General features: G+C 39.2%; 2 pseudogenes; both read right to left on the reverse strand.

The window, feature by feature from the left end:
• Positions 1-1,797: 1,797 nt before the first annotated feature.
• LOC102895560 lies at positions 1,798-13,607 on the reverse strand (annotated as a pseudogene).
• On the reverse strand, positions 12,184-12,302 carry LOC112475522 (annotated as a pseudogene).
• Positions 13,608-14,388: the final 781 nt, after the last annotated feature.

A 14,388-nucleotide genomic window follows, 5' to 3' on the forward strand; every position in this document is an offset into this window, starting at 1 on the left:
CTAGCATTTATGTACAAATATTTGAGTACTTATTTTTAATTTTGGGGAGTATATAGCTATGAGTGGAATCACTGAGTCACACGCTAATTCTGTTAAGTTGGGTATACTTCTTTGTTTTCCAGTTTCCTTTTTTTTAAAAAAAAAATTGTAAGATATATACAACATAAAATTAACCATTTTAGCCATCTTTAAGTGTACAATTCAGTGGCATTAAGTACATTCACGCTGTTGTTCAACCATCACTACTATCTGGCTCCAGAACTTTTTCATCTTCTCAAACTCTGTTTCCGTTAAACGATAAATCCCCATTTCCCCTCCCCCGCCCCCCAGCCCTTCGCAACTACCATTCTTTCTTTTTCTATGAATTTGGCTATTATAGGTACCTCATAAGTTGAATAACATAATATTTGTCCTTTCATGACTGGCTTTTCATTTCATATAATATTTTTGAGGATCATCTGGGTATACTTTAAATGTGCTCTATTTAAATGATTGCAAGCTTTTGGTTGCAGTCTTTTTTCTCCTAAAATTAAATCTAGAGGGAAGGAACCTTTATGAAGGTTCTTTGAAATTAGTGAATTTTTTTCTTTTTATTAATCAATAATCTTTTCTTAAAGGGACACTTGCATTGTGGTTGAAGCTCCTCAAGTGGTGGAGCAGTAGGAACATGTTCAGGAATTGGTGTGGCTTATTTCTTCATTTTTATTATTGGGTTTGTTGAAATTGTTTTGCTGGCATGTCATTTTCTAATTTTGTCACTATTCATGGCCAAGGACCCTGTAAGATTCAACCATATGGATTCTAAGTTAGAAACAAGGTTACCAATACAGTGTTGCCCTTGAGATATGACAATTGAAGTCTTATCCTCTCATTCTGAAGTTGTAGAAACTCCACTTCTGGATTGGAACTGATGGTTCTCTGCCATTTTCTGTGAGGTTTCAAGATCCCTTGGCACTACCAGAGAGCATCAGGTCCAGATGCTTTGCAGTGGGAATGGGGTATTTCCTAGTCTAGTTCTCAGTTGTGGGAGTGCATTATTCTATCCTGTTGATATTTTTTTGAACCATACTTTGTCTTTCCAAGTGTTCTTTATTTCACCCTTTAATGGTGTCTGTGAATTTGATAAAGTATACTGATACAAAATGAGTATATTGAATAAGAAATGACTAGAGATGGAACCTTTCGATATTACCTTAGAAATGTCCTAAATTGACTATAACAATTATTCAATACTTCTAATTCTATCTTATGTTTATATATTTGGGGTCATGATAGAATAACAAATTGTGTGCTTTGTTAAACCTTCAGATATTTGCATTTTCTTATTCTAAAAACATCAGATTAATCTGCCTATTGAGAATTTTTTAAAATTCACAAAATATTGTGTGAAATACTTGGCATATGTTACCTCAACAACCCTGGGAGGTAAGACTCATTCAAGTATTATGTGCTTATTGTAAAGCATTGGGAACATAGGTACAAAGAAAATGTTAATAATCCCACCATCCAGAAATAACCAAATGAATAGTTCTTTTCAGCTTCTTTTTTGATGCCCTTATGCAATTTTGGACCTTGTTTCTTTCCCCTCAACCTTAATGTGTGATTGTGTATTTCTGTATTTTTCTCATTCATATCGTTATCAAACTTACCATCAGAAGTTATCTTTTACACCAGTAGAGTGGCTGACACTCTTAAAGCACTTTTTTCCCCCTCTTTCTCAGGAACTTTATTGGTATTGGGGAAGGGTTGGTTGGCTGGCAGGCAGCCCCCACCTCCTGCTGTGGGTGCCACAAGTGCTCACTGTTTCTCGTTGCCATTGTTGGGCAGGTTCACATGCTCGGAGGAGGTCAGGAAGGCCTTGAGCTTGGGCCAGGCACAGAGGCAAGCCACGCAAGCTGAGAGCAGGGAGAGGGAAGTCCAGGTAGCCAGGAGCCAGAACCTGGTGATTCAGCATCAGGTCCAGCAGGTTGCAGTCAGCAAAGGAGACCTGATTGCCTACGATGAAGGCCTGGCCCCCTGGTCCTGGGGCAGCAGGGTCTCCAAAGGTTTCAGGCGCCCCGGCAGCTCCTTCACATAGTCCTCCTTGCCCATAGTTGTTGTAGATGAGGGTGGTCGTTTTGCAGCAGAGGTCCTCCACGCCGTCATTTGCCACTTCATCAGGGCTGCCTCCCACTGGTCTTTCCCATACAACCTGAGGGAGAGGCCCAAGCAGCGCAGGATGGCACTATACTGGTCCAGGGTGAGGTCTCCATCATGGAACTTGGGGAGCTGCCGGTACAGACAGGAGGCCTTGAGAGGGCCCTGCAGCCAGGTCTCCTTGGTCACCACCTCCTCCTTCCAGCTCTGGCCCTGGTCAGCCAGCAGCATGTGCATGGCCTTGCAACGCCCTCGAACAAGGAGGTGTAGGGCAGCATGCTTGAGGTGTAGACAGAGCCAGTGGCGGTAGAAGAGCTCCCCCTTAAAGCACTTTTATAACTAGTCTCATTTGAGTCTAACCACAGTTCTGTGAAGCATCAGGACAGGTTCTGATGGTTCCATTTGACAGATGAAGAAATTATACTCAGAGTTTAGACACCTTTCACAGAGTCATACAGTTAATGACCAAGCTGACCAAACATCCAGAATTTCTGGCTTCAGGCTTGGTGCTTTTTTCAATTGACGAAATAAGAGCATGGCAGAGTAAGTGCCTGTAGTAAGCTGAATGGTGGCCCCCAAATATGTCCATATCCTAATCCCTTCGAATTTCTATTACCTCATATGGCAAAATATGTAAATTAAAAATCTTCAGAGAAGGAACTTATCCTTGCTTATCTGGGTGGACCTTAAATGAAATTATAATAAAGAGGCAGTGGGAGATGAGACAGACACATACAGGAGAGGAGGAGGCAATGTGACCATGGGGGCAGAGTTTAGAGAGATAGAGCTACAAGCTAAGAACACATGCAACCACGAGAAGCTAGGAAAGAAGCAAAGAACAGATTGTTCCCTAGAGATGCTGGAAGGTGTGCAGCCTGGCTGACACTTTGATTTCTGACTTCAGAATTGTGAGAGAATAAATAAATTTCTGTTGTTTTAAGCCTCCAAATGAAGCAATATATTACAGCAGCCACAGACAACTAATACAGTGCTCTAAAAGTTTCTTGAAAGAATAATGTCACTGCTGGTTATAGAATCAGATAAAGGAAGCTAAAGCCCATAATAAAGTCTGGTAAAGAAATCAGTGTCTGTCTTCTCCTGTAGCTTTGTCCCCTCAACCCAGCAAATATTTGCTGAGTGCCCCAAGAGCTACTGTAGATAAATGCCTCTTTGTTATAAAATACTCCCAAGAACACCTCACAAGCCACTGAAGATACCCAAAAGGCCCTCCAGGGAAGGAGATGCGATAGCTAACTAGAAAAATGCCTCTTCAGATGGCCAAAGTTTTTGGTGTTTCTCCGTCTACCCCAGCACCCCCAGACTCTCTGTAAACTCCAATTCTCATATTCCTAGGGTCTCAATGGGGCATATTCAGCTTATACATTAAAATGTCAACAAGTGCTTGGCTATAAGTACATTTTATGTACATGTGTAGATGACAATTCTTTAAAGATATTGTATTTCTGCTCCTGAAAATGGGCATAAATTCACTTCTACATATGAATTCACTTTAGGAGGTGGGGTGAGAATGAGATGGTTAATGAGTGTAAACGAGTTTTACAAACTATACAGTTCTTATAAATACAAATAACTTGTTGCTGTGGTTACAGGGGCAGTGGTTTTGACCATTGTCTACATTTCAGATATTATTCAGAGTTCACCCATTTTTTTCCATTAATGGTCCTTTTTCTATTCCAAGATCTCATCTAGGATTCCATATTGCACTGAGCTGATCTGTCTCTTTAGTGTCCCCTGGTCCATGTGAATTTCTCAGTCTTTCCGTGTTTTTCATGACCTTGACAGTTTTGAGGCATACTGCTTTTGAGGTCTTCTGTGAGCTGTCCTTTAGTTTGAATTTGTTTGATGTCTTTCTTGTGATTGGACTGGGGTAATGGGTGTTAGGAAACAATACCATAGAGATGAAGTGCCCTTCTCATCACATGATAACTGAAGTTATACCCACATGACATCACTGGTAATGTCGACCTTGATCATTTAGTGAATGTCTTAGTCCACTCAGGCTGTCATAACAAAATTCCATGGATGAGGTGGCTTCTAAACAACAAATACTTAATTTCTCACAGTTCTAGAGGCTGAGAGTAAAAAATGAAGTGTTAATAGATTCCTTTACCTTTTGTGAAAGCTTTTTGTCTGTACTGAGTATTTTTGGAGGCTCCTCTAATTAATGTTAAGCCTGGTATTGTCACAACAGCCAAGTTTTATGCAAAAAAAAAAAAAACCTCCATGTAGCTCTCATTTGGAGAGTATTTTTTATACCTGGTCTCTTAAATGTATAGTTCGGATTACTTTGTAGGTTGAAAACAATTGCTGTCTTTTGTGTGTGTGTGTGTGTGTGTGTGTGTGTGTGTGTGTGTGTGTGTGTGTTTGGGGATGGGGCGATAATAGTGATGATATTTTAGTTTCTGTTCAGAAAATTCAAGTTATTCTTTGGATAAATAAGGAGCTTTCAAAATTAGACAAGATTTCTCTTCCTATTCCAACTAGTCTTTATAATAGGGAGCAGTAACAGCTAAATATAAGTTGAGTCTATTGATTTAAGTGACAAAAAGAAAAAAGTTATTAAACATACCTCCTTTTATTAAAGAATCCGAGTTATGGATTTTCTTTTCTGTAAGAAGACACTATTCCTCTATCCTAACAAAGAAGTGTCACAAGTGACATACTTTTTAGAAAAGAAATGTCAAAATTATTATAAGGAAATAAAATATTACAACTAATTTCAGGCTTTTTAATGGATTTATGTTTATTCCAAAGTACATAACACCAGTTGGTGAAATCCAGATATATTAAAAAACTTTTTTGTACATAGTACTTTTAATGACAGTTTAGTGTAAAATAAAACATGTTTTAAGACAGATCTTACTGTAAAGGAGATTTATGAATGTTTGAAGTTATAACTTCTAAAGGAATAGGAAACATTTTCTCCTTGTAAATCTGAGATTTTTATTTTTTATGTATATATTAATTTTATTTTTTTGCTAGCAGCTAAGCATCTCCAGTTTCATTGCTAAACTCTAAAATCTCATTGGATACCCCTGGGATTAAAAAGGAGGTCTGGGAAGGTTAAATCTTTTATTTCTTTGACATTTTTCACATTTTCAAAGAATGCGAAGGTGTACTTTTCAGCATCTACTGCGGTGATGTTTCCTCCTAGAATATAAAATAATAATAATAATAATGTGGAAGATGGACTTCATTGACTCTGGTAATTGACAGGCCCGGGGTTGACTGACTTGGCTGGATCCAAGGGCTTACTCTAAGCCAAATTCTCCCAATGAGATTCTCCCAGCAACTCGTGGCATACACCCTTTCACGTCAAGTCCGGAAGCAAGACAGGAACTGAGTTTCACTGTCCTGGCTTAAGTACGTCTCTGAAACCTCTATGGCCAGGAACATGCAGGGCTCTAACTGGCTATGTCTCGGACAGTTATTGGGCTCAGTGGTAAAGATGTCTCTTTATGGGCTTGAGATCAGGTGAAGGGACAGTTAGTTATTCAACGAAAATTCAGGTGATGTTGTCAAAAGAAGGGTAGAATAGATATTGGGCAATAGTGTTGTTGGGTCATTGGTAGAGATTGTCTTATTTGTATTTAGTATTGAAAGAGAAGCTTTGAATATACACTGTTCTACACTAAGTGCTAACTTATGATCACTTTGTAAACCATATTTTAAAAATAAATTCTAACAAACTAGTATTTTACCATTTTTTAAATACCTGCTTCTAAATTTGTACCAATTTTAGGATCTATTATTAAAGCAAATCTAATATTGACCACAATTTCAGACTGGCCACATGAATAGGACCGAACTCTGAAGAGCTATTTTTATTTTGATTTTCATCTCTGATTTTTATTTACATGTAGAAGTTTGCATAATATTTCCATTTTAAAGTTTTTGTGTGGTGTATAAGTGCAATAGCATAATGGAACCAATACCAAGTTCAGATTCTGAATTAAGCCAATTTTTGGCTTAATTGCTCTGTGCCTTAATTTTCTAATCTGTAAAATGGGGGAAAACGTAGTAATCTAATAAGGTTGTGTGAGGATGAAATAAACTAACCCACATAGAGGTGGGTGATCAGCTAGTCACTAGCATGTAGAGCCCAAGTTACTACAACATCATACCTCAGTGCTTCTTATTGATTCAGGTATTTTTGTTTGAAATTATTTGAAATTTCTTATACTAGAATTTAATTTTAAAGATTTTTCTTAATGGTTTTGTATTTCAGTAATGGTGTATTAACTGTCTAATATCAGAAGAATGATGTGATCACTTGGGGACCCAGGCTAAGGAATGAATAAAATAGTATCTCTACAAAGGAGATGAGTCAAGTGGGGAGGTGGAGCACATTATTCTATGCATGATAATACAAAGAGTGGAATTGTGGAAATGCAAGTTGTCACATAACCTTTCTTTGTCAGTGCTATACTCCCCCACAATTTGCTGTATAAATGCTGACTGTGTAAAATAAACATTTGGACAACTTTAAGCTTTTTTAGACCTTTGGAATGCAAAATCATTTTTTATGGCTCCTAAAAATCGAAAAATTGAGAGACTGTAATATTTCATTTTATTCTTTTTTTCAGTGTTTGAAAGATGTATGGTGATCCTGAAACCTTCAGACATAAGACAACCTCTAGCAACGTCGGGGAAGTTTGTCTGTACTCAGGCTGCAGTATTTTCAGCAAACATGATTGGACAGAAGGCCTATATTTTGGAGTGGAAAGCTCGAGCCAGCGAAGCCAAATCCTTACAGCAAGCAGCATGCCTGGCTCCTTGCTGATTGCAAACAGGCATTTCAAATGTGAATTGGAAATCAAATGTCTCTATTACTTCCAGCAACATGGCATCAAAGGTGTTTCTTAAGTTTTATGTGTTCGGGGAAAAAATACTACACTTACATCTACAGTTCCCACTGGGAACTCTGTTATAGAAGTTCCATTTTTATGTGTTTCCTTTCTTCATCTTCCTGTATTCTGCACAGTCGTGCCCTCTTACTAAGTAATTCAAGAATAAGGTCTTGGAATACTTAAATCAGAAATTTAACAAGTAAAACTAATATTTGCTCAGTCTCTTGGCCAAGTCTCAGTCTTATAGTTAAAAACCAATGAAAACAATTTTTAAAATACCGTGGGATAAATTAGAATAGTGCACCTACCGCAAAACAAATAGTTAAAAAGTTGGATCTTTTTTCTTAGCAGGTACCAGTTGTAAATAAGAATGAACTAGGGCCCAAAATGCAAAACCAAAAATGAAACAGCTCTGTGTAGTTAGTAAATTCTAATTTGACCCATAACTGAATATTGTGGCTTCATATGTTTTATTTGATATTGTACTTTTCCCATTATTGATGGTTTGGACTTTAAGAGAATTCCATAGTTTTTATTATCACGAAAATGAGACTATTTGAAAAGTGTATTCTAGAAAGCAGTGTACTAACTGAAGTGAATGCTTGTATATATTAAGATAGCCTTAAAATTTTTTCTCTAATGCCTTATGTCAAATGATTAAAACTTTTTAAAACATAGGATTATAGTCAGCAAGCTAGACTGAGGGGTAAACACTGATGTGGTTAGAGCAAGTACTGATGCTGTCAATGTTTAGCACTATGTGTTTATGCTGCAAAAGTGCAATATTAGACACTAGCTAGCTAGTACTGCTGCCTCATGTAACCCCAAAGAGGAAAACAGGATTTGATTAACTCAGTGCACATTTCTTTAAGTTACTCATATTGTCCTTTGCTTGGATGCAGTGCCATACAGAATTATGTGGCTGCTATTTTTATTTACTTTGCATTACTTTGATTTACACCTTGGAGAACCAGACATCCCCTCTTGAGCTCACCAGCAATGGCCCTTTGACTGCAGTAGGAAAAAAATTAAAAACAAAAACAATTTGTGTGAAAATTGGTGATAACTGGCACTTAAGATCAGAAAAATGTTCTTTATACTTGATGCCTTAAAATGCTGTCTGCCCAGAGCTCTGAAAGATAGGCAGTAATATTTACAAAACTACTGAGATTTTGTAGAATTGTTACATTTGATAATAAAACTCACCTGTTTAATCTCAATGTTACATTCTTTTTGTTATTAGAAGAGCTATAATAATGGTAGATGGGCATGGGTAAGCCATCTTTTCCCGAGGGGTAAGGTTTTTCCCTAAGTTTATAAGTATTTGTAAAAGCTATGCAGATACAGTTAAAACAACCATCCTTAGAGCATTAATTATTGAAACTATGACATTCTTAACTATTACAATAGTCCTAGGTATATTTGCTCCTTACATCATATTACTGGAGCTCTATTTGCCTGACAACTTGAAAACCTATTTAAGCTACATAAAACTAATAAGATCCAGAACTTTAGTGTTCCTGCATTCTATACATGCTTTTTTCCCAATTGCTCTGTCCTTGCTGATGCTGAGTTCTCTGATATTCTCTAATCCAAATCCTACTCATTAGGACCATGGTTAAGTCTTAACTGACTTCTCCATTTCAGACGTGTATAATCTTGTTATAGAGATCAAATATATCAATTCTGAATTTCAGTTATAACCACAAGGTAGGAAGTATTACCTGTATTACACTCAGTGCCTAGCACATTTCTGTTTGTCCTTGTTAAGAATTCAACTGAATGAAGTTTAGTTCACCTGGGAAAGTATTTCAGTCCCAGTCCTTGCCGGTGTCATTTACAAAAATGGAGCAATTGCTTTCAGGTTTGTACTTCAGCTTTGGGTCTGTGCCATCATCTGCAAGGAGGTGGCAGAGTTCTGTAAGCAAGCTGAACTTCTGGTCCGTGTTCCTCTTTTCTTTGATGTCTCTGGCAGACATTTAATGTCACCCAGGCTTTTCCTTGTCTTCACCAAAATCAAAGTTACCTAGGCTAATTTAGCCTCCTGAAATAGTATCTTGTGTAACTGCTCTTCTAATGGCAGAATAGAAAAATAGGAGGAAATGAGTAAGGGTAATGGGGAAGGAAGAGAAGGAGTAGAGGACTGGAATATATTTTTAAAATGACCTTCAGGGATAATCCCTTAGGTTTATAGTTGATTACACAATTTCTCTTCTCCCTGCTTTACCCAGCTCTGCAAGGTAGGGATTGGGGAGTGTTAACATATACAAAAGTAGATAGAATATTGAATACCATGTACTCTTCACCCAGCTTCAACAGTGATGAACTCCAAGTCAATCTTGCTTCCTTCCCACTTCTCCCACTGTTGTATTATTTTAAAGCAAGTTCTTTGGGTCAAGTTTAAAATGGAGCTACAAGTTTAAAACTTAGCCACTGTAGGAGGTAAACTGGTAGAATATTCTGTGTATGAATGTCTTCTGTTTAAGGTTACAGGTGTGCACTAATCTGTTCTCCAGTCTGTGTGCTAATATGAGGAAACAGACTAGACAGCGGGTGATCTAAACTTTGAGGATCAGAAAGCCACCAGGATAAAATTTGGGAGTCAAAGCACTGAGTGAATGCGTTAGGGAGAAAATTCTTTTTCTACATGTTTGCTACCTCCTTTCTGTTGAGATATTAAAGGCCAAGATCCCAAAGTGTGAGCCTACTCGGGAGAAAAGGTTCAGAAGCAAACTACTTAACTTTCTCCTAGTTTAGACCTATGTTCTTTAACAGGTGAAAATCAAATATTTAATACATTTGCATGGGGAATTCCCATAAGCATGAAAATTCCAAAGACAGGTAATAATTTTGGGTATATATGATATTGTTGGACAAAAGAGAAAGGGGTAGGGGATGGAGTATTAGATTTCAGAAGTGAGAATGGGCGATTTACAGGTAGTTGAAGAAGAGTGGAACATTCAAGGAAAATTCTTGCTGGGCAACTCAGACAATGGGACACACAGTGAGTATCTAGCGAACAGGTCCCTGCCTGAACCCTCTTATTTACCATACTTAATTCGGCTAAGGCAAACATTCTAAGATCCTGTTCCCAAAGTAGGTTTTTCTATGAGAATCCTTTGGGCAGGAAGGGGAGCGTCCAAGTTTCTTTCTGAGTCTTGTTTCTTAATAAACAGCTTAAAATCAATATCCCAAAAAGGCAGAGTGCAAAACTTTGATTCCCAGAGCTCAAAGGGGCAAAGTTATGCTCTGCAAGCAGCTTCAGAGCTCAAGTTGCAAAAATCCAAATTTTGGTACACAAGTTATGTTAAAGTTTGAGAAGTCCTCATTTCCCCTTTTGCATCAGACCTGGTAGAATGTGACAGTACAGATGAATCCAATGATGATTCTTGAGTCCCATTGTCATTGCCAGAGTGGTATGGCTCCTTGCCCTACATCCCTCTTGTCACAGGGAAGAGGGAAATTAAAAATTTCATAGGGGATTTAGTCCCGGTGGCCAAAGTCTATAAAGGCTAGGTGACTAGGACATAAGAAGTTAGAGTAGCAGAACATGGCTTTAAGCAAAAGCGATAGTTAAAATATAAGGGAATATATACTTATTCAGCATTACAAAAGTCAAATGCAGTATCCTGATGAATCATTTCTATGTGCTACCATAATTTTAGTAGATACAGTTGACTTCAAACAATGAGAAAAACAGTAGGCCATAAGCTTAAATGCTATAAACATGATCAGTAAGTCTATAAATATGATAATTTGTAATATGGATGGGAACAAATTTCCTATTCCAGAATGTAGGGAGGAAGCAAGAGAACTAAAATATTAAGTCAGGCTACATTCGGAGACTACAGTTTGCTGATCAGCCCTGCAGACGCCCAAAAGGACAACTTCAGAACAAAGGAAGATTTCTGCTGGGATTGGTAACAATCCATTCCCCACACTGTGAAGGGGAAACAAGAAAAAAAAAGTTTAAGTGGCTGCCCTATGCAAAATAAAATCATTCATTTCCTCTGGCTAAAACCATGGGGAACCTATAGATTAAAGACTAAGAATTGCTAGCGGGCCTTTAGTGCTACATACTCTCCTTTTCTCACTGCATGTCCATATCAAAGGAAATGGGTTAACAAAGTCTTAAACTGTAACTCACAGGAATTAAAAAGTGACACATAAACTGAATTCCCCAAACACTTGGGGTCCCTTTCAGTGTCTTTTGGTCCTTCTCGGGGCCTTTACTCTCTCACTGTCCCCGTCTCTCTATTGTCTCTGTCCCTCTGAGTCTCTCAGACGCTCTACCTCTGAGAGGAGACCACACTGTGAAGTGCTATCTCTACTCTAACGAACATTCCTATTGACTTTAGAGTACCTTTGAATTCTTTCTTATACTTCACTAAGAACCTCCTTTCTCAGTGCAGGGCTTGAGTTTACCCTACTCGGGGAATTTTCCCTGTCCTACATCATTACTATCTTACAGTTGCTCTGCTTCCTCCCAAACTGGTATCACCATCTACCATTTCAATTGCCTCTCCTACACTGGAGATCCATACTTTATGACAGGAAAGCAATCATAAATACCAACTAAGAGTCCTCTTGGCTGTATTCCAGCACACTGGGCTCAATTTGACCCACAGACTCTGAAAAAGCAGATGCCACAATATAGACTTCCTGATGGGGAAATCTAGCCATTTAATGGGAGCATTAATTATATCACCACACTCCAATTAGACGTCTATTATAAACGGCTGGGTAAATAGAGATATTTTACGTTCAAGCCTTTTCCTACTCTGAGAAAAATGATTCCCTCTTACAGAAGTACAGTCTAACTACTGTAGCTTTACTTCACTCTAATAAGTCTACCTCTTCCTCTTCTGACTCTTCCTTGGCCAGACCATTGGCTTCTTCCACTTCTCCATACCCGGGAAAATCTCTGCCACCATCTAAGACTACGTCTACACCTCCACAGAAGGTCTTCTCTTTAGTAGAGGCTCTGGGAGAATTTGGACCCCAACTCGTCCACAAACATTTTTCACTTATAGAGCTCTAACAGATGAAAGCAAACTTTGGGAGCTATTCTTTTCTTTTTTTTTTTTTTTGTTTTAGGCGAGGCAACCCTTGGTTGACCTCACAGATTGTAAGGAACTTGTCAATTTACAATCCCTTATTTTTTATTTTTTTTTTATGCCTACAGCACTTGGTCTTCCTAAGTGGTCTCCCATCCAAGTACTAACCAGGCCTGACCCTGCTTAGCTTCTGAGATCAGACAGGATCGGGCTTGTTCAAGGTGGCATTGCCGTAGATTTGGGAGCTATTCTGACAACCCAGTGGGTATAGTAATACCTTCCAACATATTATACTTTTTTATTAGTTCACCTAGAAGGGCACCATGATTATTCTGGGACAGACCTTATCAGACCAGGCATTAGAGCCCCAGGCTCATGAGGGGGAAGGAAGGATAGAAGCTAGGTACCCTAGATACTAGTGGCCTTTCAAGGCCAATCACAGCCCAGGTCCACAAGTACCCCGCTCCCAATAGGGAAGAGCTCATTGAAGTGCACCATCTGCCACCAACCTGGCCACTGGGCCAAAAAATGTCCCAACGAAGACAAGCCTCCCAAATCTGCTTAAGACAATGTCACCAGTTGGGTCATTGGGCTGCCTTCTGCCCTAAGGGTAGAAGGACCCCAGGGTCAGAGGCAGCCACAAGCTTCAAAACAGTTGCACAAGACTGAAAGGCCCCCTCCACTTGGTCCCATCACAAGAAATTTCCATCAATGGACTGGAGCCAAGAGTACAATTGGACATAGCAGGTAGGGCAATTACTTTCCTTTTGGAAACAGGGGCCACCTACTCTGTCCTTACTTCCTTCTCTGGACTCTTTTCCTCTCAAACCTGCACTGTTTCAGGAGTCACCAAGAAGTCAATTTCTCTATTTTACTTTGCCTTTCTGTTGCCTATGGGATAAGTATCTATTTATACCTAAATACCCAAGCCCTCTTCTGGGCTAGGACAGTCCTCACCTCTTTAGCCAAACTTCAGCTCATGATCTACAAAATTCACTTTAGGGGAAACCATTTTACAGTAAATAGATAATCTCTCTTCTACCACCCTGACTCTATGACCCTAGGCTCTTATGTCAGGTCACTCAACTAATTTATTAACCAAGATGTATGAGGATAATTCTCCAGTCTCTCAGCTACAGCCACTTTGGAAGGGACCATACCCTGTTCTTTTATCTTCCCTAACTGCAATGAAGGTCCTCAGAATCTCCAGTTGGATCTACCACTCTTGAGTCAAACCTTATCCTGAGACTCAAGAGGCCTGTACAGCAGACTCTACTTACACCTGTGAACCAACAGAAGCTCTGAGGTTCCTCTTCAAAAAAAGAAAAACCAGGATAAGTTTTGTATTGCAGGGGCAACTACAGGTGGCACTACATTTGGCCTTCAAAGAGAGCTATTGGAGGAAATGCTATTGGAGGAAATGCCATCAAGGAGACAGCCTTTGCCCTGACCCAAATCCAGGAATAACCGGATTCCTTAGCAGGCGCAGTACTTCAAAATCAAAGAGGCTTGGATCTTCTGACAGAAGGACAAGGGAGAGCATGCGTCTACCTCAAAGAAAAGTGCTGTTTCTATAACAACCAATCAGGCCAAGCATTTGTGGCTGGTTAAGGCAGCAGCTTTTATGGCCTTTGTGCCCCAGGTTTTGGGCTAATTTATAACACCTATACAATCTCTACAATTCACATCTATACAATCCTTTTTCCTGCCACTTGTTGTTCCTCAACTCTTATTTTTTATTCTCTCCTCCAAGGACCATCACTTCTAAATTGCCTTGTTCAATTTATTTCTTCCAGAGTCCAAGCAATTCATCTCCAGATGGTCCTTCAAGTGAGATATCACCCAATCCAATCAATAGATCCTATACCGTACTGTAGACCCTTAGATTGAGTATCGACAACCTTTGCCTCCAGTTGACAGAGAGCAAGTATAGGGGACCCAATCCTTCACCTTCGCCCCTTCTCAGCCTGAAGTAGCTAGAGTGGTCATCGCCCCAAAATCCCAGTGATTTGGGTCCCTAATACTTGAGAGGAAAATGTTAGGTAGTTAGACAGACATGAGCAACAGGAGCGAAGGCCCAGCTCTGTAACCATAGAAACCTCCCTTGAAGATCTTCTTTAAGGACCTCCCAGAAACAATCCCCCCTTTATGGTTATAAATTAGCCTAAGTCCTAGGGCACAAAGGCCATAAAAGCAGCTGGCTTAACCAGCCACAAGTACTTGCGCAGAAAGTACTACTCTAACTTGCCCATAACCTTAGCCTCGTTATATCATCATTATAATATCATGCCTAAGCCCAGAAAGTCCTAATTATAACAGACTGA

This window comes from Pteropus alecto, unplaced genomic scaffold, assembly GCF_000325575.1.
Source record: "Pteropus alecto unplaced genomic scaffold, ASM32557v1 scaffold51, whole genome shotgun sequence".
Classification (NCBI taxonomy): Eukaryota; Metazoa; Chordata; class Mammalia; order Chiroptera; family Pteropodidae; genus Pteropus; species Pteropus alecto.